We start from the raw sequence: 20,327 nt of genomic DNA, 5'->3' as shown, positions 1-20,327 counted from the left end.
AAGTGTGCGAGGTAGTCACTGGACCATTAATCATCTCTTCATAATTGAGAAGTAAAAACCATTTCTATAAGAGATGAGAAAAGGCTATGTTTCTATTGTAACAATTAATAAAGATATTTATTTTGTAGCAATACATTGGTGAACCATGTAATTCAATTTTTTAATGCAAACTTTTGTGTGTTCTATGGTCTCTTAGTTCTCCTCCTATTTTCCTATTTTTAAAATCACTCAACAATTGGTTTTAAAGTTGAATGAAATTGAGTAGAAATGAAGGAAATAGGTGAGTGGTGGACTAAAAAATTCTTGGACCATCGTTTCAGAAGGTTGAAATTGCAAATGGAAATGTTGTTTAAGAGTTCCAACCCATGCTAGGTTCAAACCCTAGCTATTTAAGAGCTCCAAACTACTTAGAAAAGGAAGAGTTTGACCTCTGACATAGTTGGTTGAAAGTCTCCCAAGGTCTTTAGTTTCCCGAGTGAAATAAATAAGGATGGTTTCCCATGCGCAAAAAAGAAAAGATAAAGAATCAAGGAAACAAATTCTGAATGATAATATGAAGATTACATCAATTGCACCAAAAACAACCAAAAAAATAAATAAGAGACCAACTTTCAAAAACAATAAGATAGCCTCCAAGGGGTTCAACTTTATTTTTTGAATGAGTTTTCATTGTAGATATCTAAGTTCAAAACCCAAAGGGACATCTAACATGGAACTCTAAGTTGTGATTCATGATAATTTCCAGTGAGATTTGTGACTCTTGGTCTTCCATATTTAGTTTCTAGTGTAGTTGCTTGAAAGAAGCTAGTAGTAGTCTCTTGTTATGCTTGAAATTCTATTGGTCTTATATTGATGTTCATATGAATGGAACATTTGTAGACAATTATAACTATAAAAGAAGATGAAGGTGACTAGTCCAGTTGGTCAAAGGAAAAATAAAAAAAAGAGTGATTTTGGGAGAGAATAATGAAACTAATATAGTTGCAATATGTTGGTATTTAAAACAAAAAGAGCTTTACAAACATCAAAAAAGAAAAAATCACATGCATATATCGAGTACCAAAAATCAAGAGAGCCTAGAGATCTCTAGATGGTTGATGAATAAGACTACTATATAAGAACATCTCTACTATCACCCCTTGAATTCTAAGACAAAAAACCTAACAATCAGGCATCTATGATTATTGAGAAAAATAATAGAAAATAGATTTAGAGAGAAAAAAAGGTTCCTGATTTAAGCTAGTTTTGGCAATAAGTACCACTCAAAAGGTTTGCAACATTACTAGATGCCTAAGTCACAAGGTTTGAAATTCATATAATTCAGATGAAGTTTGGAAAGGATAAAAATTTGCTAAGATTTGAACTTCATCGATGAAATTTGACATATCCTATGACTTAGTTACATACTTGGATAATAGCAACATGCAACAATACTCCCCTTAGACCAACAACAATAGAAGTTGTAGCATTACAATTGGCCCAATAAGAAACTTGACTACCATTGCAAATGCTGCAATTGAATTCCCACATGCTATGATTCTAGGTTGCAATGCCATGAACAGTCCTATAACTTGAACACGAAATTTGAAGCACAATATTAGTGAATTCATTACAATAACTTAAAAGTTATTTCTATGTGACAAACTAACTGAAATCTTAATCTAGTCTTAGATGTTTACAGGACTTAGTTAAGCCATTCTCTAGGATGTGCATAATAACTCATCAAAAAGAGAGATAGAGAAGGATTCAAAACATACCCAAAATAAACATGGCCATACCAAGACCAACATTAGAAAATAATCTTATTGACTGCTCTAGGATGGCAGGCATTTCAACTTTCCATATACAAAAATGATTATAAAAACATGAAAATGTATCAAAGATGTTTGATATTGATACAAAACAACATAGATTCATTTATTCATACATCTATATGTCATAAAAATCCTTGCACACTTCAAAAAATTGTATTCCCTTTCACTTACTCAAAAGCAATTCATGTAAAGATGACATTCAATTAACAAGGATCCTAATATTAAGAAGTATAAGACCATGTGCTCCATCGTAGCAGCCTATCGATTTAATTCTGTCAATTGAAAGAATTCATTGTTTTGTGTACAATCCTCAAAAGTAATATTTTCCCTCATCCACTTAATCCTATACAAAAGGTCATATGGCAGTAGCGGAAGAGACCCAGTAATCGTTAGGGGTCTAATTATTGTGAGGGTTCTCTAATAGATACTCTACAATTATCGCTTTTAAAAAGTTTTAAAAAAATGATAATATGAGTGGTAATAGTCGATCACATATGTACTAATAGTTGATCATCTTTTAACTTTCTTGGTTGCTGATTCGTCCATTTGTGACACAAGTACTATTTTTAAGTGAACAACTATTGAGGGGTGAACATAATGGGTTTCATGTGAGTGATGGCACTTTTTGACCACTTTGCATTCCATAGCCTCTACAGAGAGATCCGTAAATGCCCAAATGTTGAAACCTTTAACTTTAAGCTCTTCAGTCACCTAAGGAGTTCTACTAAAAAAGTTGGCATAATTCAACTTACAGTTTAGGAGATCTAGATGTACAAAGTTAGCTTGGGTGGCTATTGGGTCTCTTCCCCTATAGATAGAACTATATAACATAAACCATAAACAATGGTAACCTTAGTAGCAACAATAAATTATTACAAAAATTATACAGAGCAATAGGTTATGGCTAGAATAATTGTTAATCAATAGTGGGAAACAAAGAACTCTGATATATTCATGACTCACTTCAGAACAATTTGATACAACAAAATAGTAGTAGAAGCAGAAACAAACTTGAAGGTGATGAGAGACCAAGTGAGGCCTATAAGATTGGAATAAGTATTAGGATTGCAAATGATCTTTCTCCACACCATGATAAGAATAAACCTAGTCATAACACTGGCAAGACACATATTTGTGAATTTGGAGTCATCATGGACTTTAGGATTAAGCTTAGTTGTTGAACTGGAACCAAACTTGGAGATGCTCGTAAGGGCAGGAGGAGCTTCCTTGTGATTGATTTCCTCTTGAGCCATTCCTTTGTGCCCAAAACTAAAACATTCAGGTATATATTCTTCATATGTTTGGCAGGCCTCGTGCAAACCTGCATAACCAAATCACCTATCAAGCTAAAGATGTTTCACTCAAATCTATCAACCTTACAATGAAAAAAATTGCAGAATGGTTAAGTTTCTATTTACAAGCTTACAAGTTTACTAAACTTCATAGGTTAGTTTTAGAATTGCAGATCAAATTTTAGTCTGTAACATATCTTGATAATGAAAATATAACTTCTATAAATGTCTCCCCAATTCATATAAGAAGTTGTGACTACATCATTTAGTGGTACTCAAGAGCTAGCAATAACTATATTACAAAATATGCAAGGGCAGCCTCAAAGTGAGGCTACCCTTAAAACTCTCAAACCAAACCTTTTTAGATAGCTCTTAGACTTATCAATTTAGCTCCTCATTTTCACTTCCCCATCAATTTTTTCCCCCCTACAATGTGGCTATGAATAAATGCCACCTCTTCACCAAAACTTTAACCAACAAATTTTAGGGAATCCATTTGCAAATTAAAACTTAAACCCTTAACCGTCCTCTAACTCCTTGGCGCACTAGGTCAAATGATTTTTTATTTTAAAGTTGAAGTCCATGTTGGTCAAAATTTTGACCAACACAAATTAGATTTTAAAAAAGAGAAAAATTTCCTTCTACAATCCGACCAACCTAAACCTTTTTAATTGATGGTCAAAAATTTTGGTAGAAAAATGAGGTCAAATGAAGTAGTCTGCATCAAACAACTAGGGTTCAAAGAAATGATTCTCCTAAATCATTGAGATGTCACAACCTGAGATGAATTCAACTTAGATTAAGAAATTTGTGATGCATCTTCAATAGGTCTATTCTTTTCTTTTTACCAAAAATTCAAAGTAATATTTACCTCTTATCTTTTTGCCAACTCTCTTATCCAATATTTGTTCAACTTCTTCAATTTGCTTCTTAGGATAATCATTAGGTACAAAAAATTCATCATGGGACTCATGAAACTTATATAAATCAGAAACATTGAATATAGGAGATATATCCATGTCATTAGATAACTCAACTTCATAAGCATTACAATGTCAAACTTCCTCAAGATCTTACAATGTCCAAACTTTTTCATTTTCAGCCTACTATATGTTCCAACAGGAAATGTTTCTTTCTTCAAATGAACCATCACCTCAACACAAACTTCAAAAACATGATATATCCTAGGCTTATCAACATTATCCTTATACTTTTGATTACTATGTTCTGACCTCAACTTCACTTCCTCATGCAAGGACTTTATAGAACCAGGGATTTCTCCCCTTTAGCACTTCTCTTCTCTTCACCAATGACATCCTTTGAATTTGACACTCCTCTTGGCTATAGTCTAGTATCAATCTCAAAAGTTGTTTTTCTTATACTACTAGTCACATAATTACTATATGAAAACTCAACTTGTGCCAACACCATATCCCAATGACTTGACTTAGCTCCAACTAAACATCTTTAAAAATTACACAAGCTTCTATTCACGACCTTTGTCTATCCATCTATTTGTGGATAGAATGTAGAACTAAACTTCAACTCAATATTCATCTTCTTCCACAAAGTCCTCCAAAAATAAATAGCAAACTTATTGTCTTTGTCAGAAATAATATTTTTTTTGGCAATCCATGCAATCTAACAATCTCTTGGAAGAAAATCTCAGCAACAAGTACAACATTTGATGTCTTCTTACATGGTATGAAATGTGTCATCCTAGAAAATATATCCACAACAAAAAATATAAAATCGTATTGTCTTAGCTAATCCAAGAAAAAAATCTATATTGATGTTAGTCAAAGATTTCTTAAGATTATAAGTAGGTGTATACAATCCATTATTCTGACTTACTCCTTCTGAAACTTGACAAATTCTGCAACTTCTTATAAACTTCTGAACATCCTTATAAATCTATGGCCAATAATACTTATCCTTTAGAAAACTCAATGTCTTATCAATTCCAAAATATCCAGCCAAATCACCACAATTCTTTTCCTTAATCAAATTAACTCTGATAGAAATTCTTGGTATACACAATGAAATTCCTTTCAACAACATACCTTCTTGGATAAAATACTCATCAAAATTACTCATTTGATTTGATAGATTTGGTCCTTTGCACTCTCTTCATGCCTCAAAAAATCAGGGTTAGTATCATACAATTCCTTCATTTCATCAAATCCAAGAACTTCAACCTTCATCTCACTTAAAAAAGAATTTCATCTGCTCAATGCATCAATAACTATCTATTGTTTTCCCTTAGAAATATGAGAACCTAGGGATGAAAAGGAGTCAAGGATATTGCTTCATTCAATGACCTAATTGAGAGTTTGCATTGGCATATTAAGCAAGAAGGCTTAAGGGTATGGATGATTGAAAGGTGAACAAGCTATCAGAGTTGAAATGTGTTAAAGCCAAGTAGAATGTAGAACTAAAACAAAGATCTATAATCAAAAAATGGAGTTGTAAGTTGTTATTAGATCAAGCCTTAATATTACTCTCTAATAATTGTATTAGTCTAGGGTAAATACTTTGGATTAAGGAATAACCTAATAGTCATTTGTAAATCCTTTAACAGGGTGACATTCCAAGTGAATGGTCTAAAGTCCTCTAACAAGGCTCAATCTTAATAGGGTGAATGAAATTCTTTACCAAGGTCACATTTAACAGTGTGTATTGTAATCATTAACATGGTTGACCTTTATAGGGCATCGCTTCAGAAGAGTGTAAAAGAGTAGCATGGTACTGGTGGTTTTTCCCAAATTAGGTTTACATGTAAACTATTGTGTCAAGTGTGTTCTTGAATCTATTATGTTTCATGTTTACATTTTTACAAATTGATGTGACAGTTACCTACAAGTTTTAAGTGATTGCATAATCTTATGGATGCATGCATGATGATAAATGTTTTATGGGTTCACTAAACTGTGAAAAGTTTTATTTATACATCTGGAACTTAGATAATTGACTCACCACCCTCTTAATTATTCTAAAGAATTCCAAAAAAAAGTTCTATGTAGAAAAAAATAAGAATACACAAAGAACATAGATAACATATATATTTAATGTGGTTCACCCAAAACCTAGGCTATGTCTACCTACACAACCTTCAACCTTTCTATTATCTAGAAAAAATGTACAACAACATTATAATGCATTATGCATCTTAGCAACTTATAACAATATTTTAGGGAAACCTCTAAAACCAACCACAACATCAACACCTACTACATTATCAGTTATCAAAATATCAACACAAGACACTAGCCTCTTTCTAAGAAAGAATGTTCCTGCATTGGTACTTTTTCTGTCATCAATGCTTCCTGCACAATATACATTAGTAAAGGCTCTCAGCTCAAGATTTCCTCCTTTCTTATTCTATAATCCATATTCTTTAGTCCCTTTTAAGTATCTCAACATTATTTTGATTGACATCATTTCATTTTCTTTAGGATTAGCAGAAAATCTTGCAACTTTGTAAACTACTAATACAATATCAAGTTTGGTGTGTACCACATATTGAAGTTTTCCAATCATTAATATGTAATTAGTCTAATTTACCTTGTTTTAATCATCATTATTTGATAGTTTATGTCCAGTAGACATAGGTATTCCAAGTGGTTTGGAATCTTTCATTCCAAATACTTTCAGTGATTCCTTGTTGTACTTTGATTGAGTAATGGATATCCCATCCTTCATCTAATGAATTTGTAGTCCCAAAAATAACTTAATCTCTCCAAACATAAAAATTTCAAATTATTTCCTCATTTCTTTAGAAAATTTCTTACATAACATCTCACGTCCTCCAAATATGATGTCATCCACAAATATTTTTGCAAGCAATATCTTGTCCTATGGTCCTTCTTTGATATACAAATTGCTAATATCATTTGTCTTCTCAAAACCATTTTTTACTAGATATCCATGGAGTCTTTCATACCATACTCTAGGAGCTTAATTTAATCCATATAAAGCTTTATGAAGTTTACATACCATGTTTCTTTGGCTTGGATCAATGAAACCTTTAGGTTGTTCAATATATAATTCTTCTTCTAGGACTCCATTCAAGAAAGCTAATTTAACATTCATTTGATATACTTTGAACCCCTTTGTGATGCATATGATAGAATTATTATGACTCCTTCAAGTTTTTCAATAGGGGAAATTTCCCCCCAATAATCAATACCTTCTTCTTGAGCATATCATTTGTATACAATTCTTGCCTTGTTTTTTGTCACTTCTCTTTTCTCATTCAACTTATTTCTAAATATCCATTTTCTACCAATCACATTTTTATCCTTAGGTCTAGGAACAAGAGAACAGGTTTTATTCTTTTCTATTTTCTCAACCTCTTCATTCATTTCTTATATCCAACTTTCATTTTCTAAAGCATCTTTTATAGATCTAGGCTCATATTCACTAAGAAAACATGTACCTTTCAATTTGTTCCTTGTGAGTATGCTTTCTATCTCTCCTCCAATTATTTGTTTAGGTGCATGATGTCTTTTGAAAAACTTTTCAAGTCTTGGATCTTTCTTACTTGATTCTAAACTTGGTTCACCTAGTTCTTCAAGATGTTCATCCTTTTTCTTGGGCTCTTCCAGTTGTTCTGGCCATAACCCAGGTTGCACTACCTATGACCTAGGTTGAATTGCCAAATAATTTCTAGCTACACTTGGTTTCAAATTGGCTTCAACTTTCTGATGTAAAGTCTTAGGTTCTTCCTCATAATAAAAAAACTTTCTGTAGTCTTTAGGATCCTTCTCTATTCTTCACTTCTTTCTACAAACTCATCAATCTTCACATGTACACTTTCAATGACTTTGTGAGATGTAAGATTCACACATTTTTATGCCTTTCTTTTCTTGGAGTTCCCTAGGAATATACCTTCATCACATTTTTTTTATCAATATTTCCTTTCCTTACATCTTTAAGATTATAAAATTTTCTTCCAAATACTCTGAGATAATAAACATTAGGCTTGTAACCATACCATAATTCATAAGGTGTTTTGTTTATACCTTTCTTTAGTTGAACTTAGTTCAATGTATGAATTATTGTGTTGGTTACTTCTCTCTAGTATTTTGGAATAATATTTTTCTTAGTCATTAGTGGTCTTCCACATTCCATGATGGATATATTTCTTCTTTATACTATTTCATTTTTCTCTAGAGTTCTAGGTATTTATACCTTTCTTTTGATTTCTATTTCATTGCGTAACTCATAAAATTCATTTGAGATGAATTCTCCTCCTTTATTTGATCTCAGGCATTTTAGATTCTTCCTTGTTTCTTTCTCAACTCTAGCCAAATACCATTTGAACTTTTGAAAAATGTTAGATTTATCTTTAAAAAAATATTTCAATCATTATCCTAGAATAATTATCAATAGATAGAATTGAATATATGTCTCCACAGTAGATTTCCCCACCTATTGGCCTACAAAGATCTGTATGAACTAGTTTCAAAACTTCTGTAGAATTGTAGGACTTACTTTTGAAACCTCTTTTACTCATTTTTCCAATTTGATATTGTTTTCATATTCCCATATTAGGTTTCTTTAGATATGGTATGTCTCTTACTCTTTTGGTCTTTCTTATGGTAACCAAGTTATTAAAGTTAACATGATACATCCTTTTATGCTATAACCAACTTTCCTCTATCTAATCTAGAAAACATGTATTTTTAGTGAGATCTAGGTAAAACAAATTACCTTTTGTCTGATTACTAGTTCCTTTTAGATTTCCTTTTCTATCCAATAATTTTTCTTTCCCAGTCATTAATTCTACCTTGTATCCTATATTGTTCAGTTGTGCTACATTGAGTAGATTGTGCCATCTTTTCATTTCCCTCATTATGAGATTCATCTTTAATAACAATATAGACAACTTCCTCTTCATCATTATCACTAGCAGAATCTTTTTCAATGTAACATAATTTCTTATATTTTTCTTTGTAGTCCTTTTGTACTTTGAAAGTCTTTCTTTCAATTAAACTTGATGTGTCTTTTCTCATGTTTATCTTCTTTTTTTTTAGATCTTTCAACAATGTGACCAACCACTTCATATGAGAAACAAATCAATGGAATTTTACCTCTAAATTTTCCTTTCCATTTTTCTACTCTTTTTGTTAAAAGGGATTCAATGACTTAAAGTTCTTCATATAAATTATCTTATTCATTACTATGAACCTATTTTCTTATTGATTTTCCTTTTTTTCTACCAGGAGGTAGTTTGGCTTTGATTTTAGATTCAATATTGCTAGAAGTAGGAACATAGTTATCAAAGTTATCCAACTCAAAAGTAGTTAATATTCTCACAAGAGCATTTAAGGTTAAATCATTTACTAGATTGTGTCTCATCTCTTGAAAAACTAAAACTCTAATTGCATAAATAGGAAGAAGAGTTCTTAGTACCTTGTTGATTATTGTTTCATCATCAATTTTTTCTCCTATAGCTTTGATTGTACTTACACTTTCTTTGATTCTTTCAATGTATTGGGAAATGTTCTCACTTTTCATTTTCAATCGATAAAACTTACCTCTTAGACTTTCTTCCTTTTCTCTTTGCACATTTTTATAACCTCTATAAACTTTTTTTTGGCTTTTTCCACATATCAAATGTAGTAGGACAATATTTGACCTCGTCAAATTTAGAATAGTTAAGAGAGGATACAATATCAATCATCATTGTATTGTGATCCTTTGCTTCTTTTATTTGTTCCACAGTCATAGGATTGGGTGGAGGAACATATTTATTCTCTAAGTAGAACAAACCAACATCACTAATTCTTGGTAGATGTTGCTTGATCAACTCCTACCATACTAAAAAGTTATCTTTGTTAAGCTTAGAATATCCCTTCTATGAGACCTCTTGATCTTTAGCTTAGGTTCTTAAAAACTTTCCTGAAAACACCAACTACTCTGATACTAATTGTTGGAAATATAAGAGTATAACTAAGAAGGGAGGGGTGAATTATTTACCACAAAAAAATCCCTTAGTCCCTTAAATGTCTATTCAAACTTTCATTGATCAAGAAATACTGTTCATTTCGGTTAACACTACAATATTATTGATACTCAGTTAACAAAGAAATCTTAAGATTATTAATCTATTTTATCCTTTAGTACATTAGTTTTAGAAACATAAAGGATAAGAAAATAACATGAACACATATAAGACCAAGATTTAACATGGAAACCCAATTTGGGAAAAATCACCTTGCAACTAGTCAAAATAATTTTAACTCTTTTCAAGTGAGCCCTATTAGGATCCAACCCAATTAAAGGTTGCAAAACATATTGTGAAGTATGGCCTTGTTAGAGGTCTTTAGACACTTCAATCCTGAAATGTCACCTTGTTAGAGGATTTATACAATGATTTTTAAGTCAACTCTGTTAAGAGATTTATTTATTGCTACAATGGTTATAAAGCAACAATAATTTTAACCTAATTTATGAAGAAACTTCCTTTGTAGATTAAGATCTCTATTCTAGACCGACCTCTAGATCCTTCCTGATCAGATGTTCTTTGCAACTTATCTTTCATACTTTCTTGATCTTCCTTCTCCTTTTCTCACATATCCATCTTGTTTTATATTCCACTTCAACATATTATCCTCACAACTAGACCTTTCTTATATATTATAAACTAGGAAAAGTGAGCTTGAATACCCTTGCAAATAATCAATAAACATCCAATTAGTTGGACTTAATTAATTAAATATTAAAGAAATTCATTATGTTGTCACTTAGTTAATACTAGGATAGAAAATTTAATATTGCAAGTCTTTTGATGCCTGACCACTTGATCAATACTACAAGTAGGACTTCTTCATTAACCAACTACTTAGTTAAAACTAAACTATCTTCTTTACCAAACTTCTCAGTTAATACTAAGATATGCAAGGTTAATAGTGAAAACTCTACATTTCTTAGTTACTATTGAACATATCTGTGAACATCAATGACAATATACAATTAAAGAATTTTTTCTACTTATTCTCACTAAAGAAAGCAATAGGTTTACCTTCTTGACTCAACATAGCTCTTATTGCACTGCCACTTGCATCCCATTCAACTTGAAATACCTTATTAAAATCAGGCAAATCCAATATAGGTAACTCAACAACCGTTTATTTCAAAGTCTCAAAACTCTTATCAACTCCATGTGTCCACTTAAAATCCTTTTTATCTCCTCTCATTGTCCAGTCATAGCATTACAAACTAAACCACAATTCTTTATTATTTTTTTTTGTAGAAACAAGCCAAAACATGAAATGATCTTAGCTCACCCACATTCTTAGGTGTAGGCCATTCCAAAATTCCTTTAACCTTCTTGGGATCCATTCTTCGACCATCAGCAAAAATTACAAAACCCAAACACATAATCTCCTCTTGCATAAATAAACATTTCTCTAAATTAATCAACTTCTCCTCTTTAAATGTCTACAATACTTGTCTAACATGCTCAAGATGTTATTCCTTAGTCTTATTGAATATATGAATATCATCTAAATAAACAATCAAAAACTTACAAAAAAATATCTTGAGAGCTTCATTCATCAACCTCATAAAACTACTAGGTGCATTAGTCAAACCAAAAGGCATAACCAACCATTCATACAAACCATCTTTTTTCTTAAAAGAAATCTTCCATTCATCACATTCTATAGTTCTGATATGATGATAACCACTCTTGAAATCAATCTTGGTAAAATGCTTTTCTCCACTTAAACAATCCACTATGTCATCCATCCTTGGAATAGGAAACCTATATTTCACTATGATCTTATTAATAGCTCTAGATCCATTACACATCCTCCATTCTCCATTTTTCTTAGGTTTGAATACAATGGGTACAACACATGGACTCAAACCTTTTTGCAATAACTCTTGCACTTGTTTGTTAAGTTCTTCACTTTTAGTAGGTGTCAATCTATATGGTACTTTGTTCAATAAACTAGCTCTAGGAATCAAATCCATACAATGACTTATACTTTGTACTGGCGGTAAACCATTAGGTATATCTTCGGCAACAATCTCTTTATACTCATTCAACAAGTTTATAATTTCTACTCGCACTTAGCATACTCTATTAGCTTCTATCACTTGATCATCACTATTTTTGTCGCTTGTTTGCTACTACCATAACTTGGTCCTGTTAGAAAGGTTAATCTTTCTTTGGATATATTAATTGGGATATTCCAAGGGTCCCTAAATATAGTTTGTCCTCTTGTACACATGTGGAGGACATGCCATTGTTTGTCCTTTATTCCAAATGTAAGGACAACTCTTGTTTATTTCTTTATTTAGTTTATCCTCCTTAAGAGGATTGTGACACTTTGCACACACCTATTATGAATGTGGCATTCATAGAAATGGGAGTTACAAATGCAACTCCTCTCTCATCTCTATATAAGAGATGCTCCTCCTTCTTTCTTCAACACAATCTTAGCACTTGATGTTATTGTATTGAGCTACTTTTGCTCCAACACTCTCTCTCTCTCTCTCTCTCTTCTCTAGGCATTTGCCTTCATTCATAATACTCACAAGGGGTTTTCTTTGCTTTCCCCTTATAAATCCTTGTCTCCATTGTTGAACCATCTTGGTGTATGCTCTTGGAGTTTGCTTATCTTATGGTAACATTGTTTCACACTTAACTTACTTGGATTGTTTCTCGTTCCTTGCTCAACATTATCATTTCTTATAGGTCCCTTAGTAATTATAGAAAAATATTCTTAGTTATTTTTCATCTCCTTTTCAAACTCTTTCCCATTGACAACACAAAATAAAATAGTAGTACAATTAACCTCATCTGGAATTTCAATCAAAAGCAACAATACTTTCTTTCTTCCATTCACCCAAAGAGTATATTGATTCAATATTCCATCATGCATAGTATATCTATCATATTGCCAAGGTCTACCCAACATAATATGACAACAATCCATAGGCATAACATCACATAAAACTTCATCAAAGTAATTTCCAATCTTAAACTTTACAACAAGTTATTTTCTTACCAAAAACTTATGTTCATCCTTGATCCATGAAACATGATAGGGTTTAGGCTGTCTCAACCACTATAATTGCAACTTTGTAACTAGCTCCTCTAATGCTAAATTTGATGAACTTCCACTGTCAATAATTATTGTGATGTAGAGCCTAATCAGACTTGGAGCTTTATTTGGCGTGGTTTTCTCTTAGATTATTTCTATGGAGATTTGGGGGTAGAGCTCTTGTAGGGTCTTAGGGCAATGCCCTAGGTGCACTCTTTGTCACAATATAGGGTGGGGTCGAGAGGCAATGCCCCTACAAGGGTTTTTAGGAAAACCAAGATGGTCAACCATATCAATTATCCATTCACACAATTATCCATTCAATTATCCATTCACACAATTATCCATTCACCATATCTAACTATATATTGCACTATATATGAAACTACATCTATTATAAAAATTTAAAAAAATAGTAGTTGGATTTAATAATTTTGTCATTGTTGAATAAACATGTAACATGTTATAGGCCTTTCAATTGTGAAGTTGTTCCTTGTAAAGTTAAAATTAGCCAACTAGTCCCCTTCACCCTTCTTCCTTGAGAAACCAAAATACACAGAATTTCATGTCATGCACTTGTATCTAAAGACATTTGATGGGACATTATAGCAAAAATACATTTTCAAGAAAACCATTCATTCTAGAAATCAATAATTGCATTACATTCTAATTTTTTATAATAATAATAAAAAAATTGCTTCTTAAGTGTCTACTTAGTATTTCCAAAACATTGTTTGACTGTAAGGGATTGATTAGTGCATTCTTCCCTCATAGTGCAATTTTATGACAACATAAAAAGGCATTTACCAATGCAACTAGTTTTAGAGGTTTTAGAAATGGTAGAATATAAGGCTATGATTAAGGTGAGTTAATAAGGTAGAACTTTATAGATTGCAAGATGCATTCATGGCATAGGGTACAAATTCATGGCTATACTCAAAACTTGTCCTCTAATAATATAGAAATCCTATTCAAGCAACAACCTATGACACAATGGTAAGTTGTGAGCCTCTTGTCTAGGAGGTTTTGGGTTCAAGTCTACTCAAACATAAAAATCCTACTCAAAATTCAGAAAATACATTATTATATAGATTATTTCTAAGGGAAAACAATAGATAATTTCACATACATACTCATTTAACATCATGATAGAAAAATAAGCTTCCAAGGAAATTGTAACGTAAAATAACTTTATTTCCTTTTTATAAAAACTAAACTAATTTTGTTTTGATCTCCAACTCATTTTGCAAGGCCATTATTAGCTCATCATTAGCTTACAATAATACATTCAAGTTACATATAGAAGAAAGTATTTGAAAAACATTGCCCAATTTAGTCATAGCCAAGTGTTAAATAGGGAGGTATGCAATTGATTTAACTTGTTGCCAAAGTATGTTGCTTAATTGTCACTTTTAAAAGCAATTGTTTAAAAAAAAACTATGGGACACTTTGTTCAAACATCACTCGTATTCTTTGGTCACATCAGGTAATTAATGGAGAATCCAACTCAAAAGAGGAAGTTAAATGAGTAAGGAAGTTAAAGTGAAATGGGTGCCTATCTTTTCAATTGAATTGGTTTGATCATATAAAATAAAATGAATGTATTCTTTGGAGAAGTGGGTCTCACAACCACCCAAAATGCATCTTTCTCACGCACGCCATTGTATGGTCATGATTTAAAATAAACTTTTGAGTATAATGTGTGATCTAAAATGATCTTTTCATGTCAAATACGATTTAAAATTATCTTTTTGGTGTAACATGTATGATTTAAAGTAATCTTTATAGTATGAGACATGATTTAACGGCATGAAGCAAATAAGGGATCTTCACAAAAGTCTTTGGATTGAGACGTGAAATTATGTTTTGTAACATCTTTACAAATTTGATCACCAATAATTACTAATTAGTTCAAATTCTCTCTCTACACTTTGTTATTTTTAAATATTAAATTATTCAACTACATATTATTGAAGTGTAATATTTAAACAGTTATCACATTATTGACAATCTTAGTGCCTCATTGGAAAACTAGAGAGTGAATCTAGGAATTTTGTCTTAGTGGGTATCATTATTGATTGATTGAAAGTCTATTGTAAAAGTGGTTCTAGATAAGATAAGTTTCGTTGGCTTTTAAATTTTTTATGAGTTTTTGGTCATGAAAGTTCTTGTTAAAAGATATTGGAGCTAAGAGAACAAAATTCCTCTCTAAATTATATGGGTATAAGATGAGGTGTATAATTTTTTAGATGTATTAAATTTTCTATTTGTTAGGATATTTTAAGTCTTTTTAGTTCTAATTTGGTTCCTATTTTATATTTTTAGAATAACAATATTAAACATTTTGTCAAGTTTGTGTAATTTAGGTTTTTTTTTTCTAAATAATCTATTTATTATTTGAAAAAAAAAGATATGTTATTATACTTTTAATATTAATGTAGTAAAAAAATAGGGGGTTGAACCTTATGTACGATACATATGTAGTAAAGAATCATTGTTAGCACACTGACAATAACTTTTAGATATACATGTAGCTATCTAAAACCAAAAATAGTAAAACCAAAAGTTGTGTTTTAGCTTCAAATAAGTATTTATAGTTAATACCACCATATCAGTAATTTGCATAAATATATAGCTCAGGCCTATTCTATGAGCATTCGCCATAATAGATTTAAACTTGATAAAATGGACAAAATATTTTTGTTTATCTGTGAGTCAAGACTAAACCGGTAAATTACTATAAGTCTAAAATGCCTCATAGGGTTGAACTAATAGGTATCTAAAAGCCTATAAACCATCATAAAACTATTAATAACATAAAACAAGCCCAAAAAAGAACATGACTTGCAAGGCCAAGGGTGCCATCAAAATTGGAACTACTGATAAAGGAAGATTACATTTTCCTTTTTATGTTCATTGGACCTGGAGAGCATCATCTGAGAACAACCATCAGAAAGAAATTTGACAAGCTCCTTGAAGACTTCGTTGTCAGTTTCCTTCGCACCCAAATTCTCTTGTTGCAAACTACAAAGAGTAGTAGTTGAAGAATGCATAACCTTAAGGGAAACTTTGGAGAGTGCCACAAAATTGTCTTCAATATTTTTTATTTTATTTTTTATTTTTTAAATTTATCCCCAAGTCGCAACATAGGAACCACATTCACCACCTGCGGTAGTCATGTCATTAACAACAACGATTTGAATAGGGGTTGGCATCGAAAGGGGGATTAGCTTTGTTTCATGCCTCAAATTGTCCAGTAATATCCAAGGATTTAGTTTTAACACTCATAGAGACATGAGTAGATCTATTAATGATTTTTGAGATCTCCTTCCTAGATCTTTTCTTTTCAAGGATTTTAGAATCACTAGAGACCTTCTTCTCAACTAATTCATGGTTCACAATTTTATCCTTTCCTCAGGGTTTAGCAAAAATCTATTTGGAACAATAAGGAGTTTGGATTCCTCTATAACTTCTATATCCAAGTCAATTTAGTAAGATTTAGCCTTTTTATCATGTTAAGGCTTGGAAATGGCAAGTGCCTCAAGGTCCTCGATTATTGAGAGGGGGTCTATATCAATAATCCACCAACATTAAACTTAATGAAAACTTAACAAAATTGATTAACCAATACTAGATCAAACATTTATTCATTCATCCATTCATTCCAAAATATAAGCATAAAATAATTCATAAAAGCATCTACACATAATAGAATAACAAAGATATTCTTATCATGGAAACCCTTGGTTAAAGGGAAACACAATGATGGAAATCAATATCCACAAGTATTTTGCACTCTTCTAAAATGTGTCTTGTTAAAGGCTTGGCCCTATCAACATATTACAATAAAACTTGGTTACATGTTAGGAATCACCCAATCAAGGGATTTTCCTCTAGCCCTATTAGGAACATTACCATGTTAGAAATATATAACCTTGTGAAAGGATTTTCTAGAAAAAATAGTGATCTACCTGATTAAAGGAATTAACTTCAAATCCCACCAAAGATATTTTTCACCCTATTAAAAGTGACCTCATTAGAGGATTTTAACTTATCAACCTATTAGGGTTAACCAAGTAGAATGATATGATAAATAACACTTCAACATTGCTTGAACATACCTTTTCAATTTACTATATGGTTCTCCTCATAGATATTTAGCTACCAAATTGATCATGTAACCCTTATCGATCACAACTCTCATCACTTACTTATCATTTGTACAATAATATTTTCTTGCATACATATACTTGTCATAATTAGGTAATTGTAAACCTAAATGTGTTAAATAATGAGATATGTTTATGTTTAACCAAAAGGGTATTACTAAACCCTAATTCATCATCATCTAGTACTACATGTTTAACCACTTCAATTGCACATTGATTCAATACATTGTTAATCTCATGTCAAGATATATTGTCAATTAGTGTCAAAACTCTTAGTCATAATGAAAGATAGTAGTAACTGAGCTACCAATCTACAGTGTTAACTGAGCTCATAAAGGAACCAAGCTATCAATGTTAACCTTGCAAAAAGTAAGCAATTTCAACCAAGTTGATAGTTCCCACCAAGCTGCAGTGTCAATCGAGTTCACAGTATATGCAGACCTCTAGTGAGAACTGAGTTGAGAAGAGTATTCTTGTTCCAATATAATGGTCAAGCTAGTAGAGTAGTGTGAATCACGTCATTAGTGTCTACTGAGTGATCAATATGAACTAAGCATCTAGGATTATTTGAGTGCCAAAGTTAGCCAAGGTGAAAATATTTCTTGGGTATCTTTAGCATCACCAAAGTAAACCATTGGACCCAAGGTATAGCACTAGGCTGACTTGGTAATTATTTTTGGAATTTTTTATGTTGTAGCTGGCCTATGAAGTAGTTATTGTTGGAAATATATGAGAAGTAACTAAGAGGGGAGGGGTGAATCAGTTACTACTAAAATAAATCCTGAATCCCTTAGATGTCAAATAAAATTCAGACTGATAAAACTGATTACTGCCGATACTTGGTAAGCATATAGAAATTGTTGTAACTTGGTAAATGCAAAATGTGTATTACTTAGTAGATCTTAAGATATTATCAGTAATTTACTTCAAAGCATGAAAGAAATAACATGAACACATATGACACTAGGATTTAACGTCAAAATCCAATTTGGGAAAAACCACCAATTGCAACTAGTTACTATTTTTCACTCTTCTGAATTGAGCCTTGTTAGGAGCTAACCCTATTAAAGGTTACAAAACACATTGTTAGGTGTGACCCTATTAAAGGATTTAATCACCCTATTAGGAGTGGCCTTGTAAGAGGTCTTGAAACAATTCAAAGGAATTGCCACCTTGTTAAAGGATTTACAAATGGCTATTAAACCAACTCTATTAAGAGATTTTAGATCACTGCTACAATGGTTAGAGATCAAAAATGAAATGAGTTGATTGTGATGCAACTGAATTGCTAATTATAGATCTCAGTTATGGCTTATACTTGATCCTTCTTTGATGCAGGAGCATCCAGAGGTATAAAGGCAATCCTATGTCAACCAAAAAATGTACTTAGACTTAGTTTCTATTTCATGTGTTTTCATTTCTGGATACCCATTTGGGTCAAATAAAGGTTCCAACTCTCACAGATCCACTATCAGTGTTCTAGGATAGAGTATTGAACACATTGGAATACGTGTAAATGCCAAAAAAATAGGAGTATGTAATTGAGCCATCATTTTGGTGAACTAGAAGGTGTAAATTGGCTAGATGAATGTAATTGTAGTTTAGAGCATTCCAGAAAAAGAATCAGGTCAAAAGGCCCCACGGTTTGAAAGTTATTGCAGTTTTTTAATTTTTGGAGACGTCCTAAGAGTGCTTCAAAGTCAGGTTAGGGGCATTAAATGACCTCAAAAAGGGTAAAAAATGGGGGATAATCAAAGCTTCTCCATAGGGCTATAGAGCACTTCAAGAGCTTTCTAAAAATGTAAACGGTTCGTCAATCGAAGCTAGGGTTCAAAAGTTATGCCTCCTGAAAGTTTGATTACCGTTTCTAAATTCTTCTAGATTTGCATCGACTTCTAACGCAGCTTCTAGAGCCTTCTATTTGGTCAGTGGATGCCAACTAGCTCTTTCTAGAATGTACTCCTAATCCTTAAACCTCCGGGGTCTATTTAAGAACATTTCTGGCATTGTAAAAGGCAATTCGGAGTGGAGTTTGAGAGGAGGTACTGAAAGGAGAAATTATCTCCAGATTTATACTATTGTAAGCCCATAAGGCATGTTTTGAAGTCTATGTTCCCTGTATTGAATGTATTAGCTATTTACAAAGTTAATAAATTTTTCCCTTTCCTGTTGTGTCCATTCTGTGCTTGGGTCATGTCCCCATCATTCTTGATCAAATAATACCTTTCTACTCCACAAGGATACTAACTTATCCTTCAAGTTCGCTTCCTCTCTTCTTATCTCTTTCAACTCATTCAACGTGCATATTTTGAAATCACCAATTGACCTTTTACTTATACCTTCTAGATTTTCAAGTCTGCTCAAATACAAATTAGAATAACCAATATTCATTACCATAGTTGGCTAGAATCAATAGGTAAAATAATTAAGCTTTTCAGGCAAAAATAAGAAAATCCTTTGGTAGCCGACCCAGCTTGTTAGAAACTAATTATGGAGCAATTTCTTGTGTTAACCAATGGGAGCTCAATTAACACTACGAAATTACAAAATTCCTTTGGTAACTAAGAGAACTCGGTTAAGACTAACTCTGTTCAACTTTCCTTTATTAACTGAGTGAGCTCAATTAACACTCTTTTTTGCATAACTTCATTTGATGCCTGAGTGAGCTCGGTAGATACTACCTTCTGTAAATAGCAGACTCATGAACGTTCAGTAGACAAGGATAATTGTCTTCACTGACCAAGTGAGCTTGGCATGCATAGAATGTCAACTATTATGACATTTGTGTAACATCAAAGACAACACACAATTAATTAATTGTATCCAACAATCTCCCTCTTTGGCATTGATGGCAACACAACATGTCATAGCATAATAAAATTTTGAGAACAAGACTCCCTTTGTCAGAAATTTTTTCCCTCTTTGATTTTACACAGAAAACTTCTCCTATAGTATTCTCCCTCTGTAGAGGAACTACTTAACTTCTCCTTC

At 32.0% G+C, this 20,327-nt stretch overlaps 1 pseudogene; it reads right to left on the bottom strand.

Annotated features, from left to right (window-relative positions):
* The window catches only part of LOC149569784 (putative auxin efflux carrier component 1d), a 112,596-nt pseudogene that overhangs the window by 7,883 nt on the left and 84,386 nt on the right, over positions 1–20,327 (bottom strand).

This window comes from Cupressus sempervirens, chromosome 3, assembly GCF_028749045.1.
Source record: "Cupressus sempervirens isolate cs-2001-9-10 chromosome 3, ASM2874904v1, whole genome shotgun sequence".
Taxonomy (NCBI): domain Eukaryota; kingdom Viridiplantae; phylum Streptophyta; class Pinopsida; order Cupressales; family Cupressaceae; genus Cupressus; species Cupressus sempervirens.
This window is presented reverse-complemented; position numbering and strand designations above follow the sequence as displayed.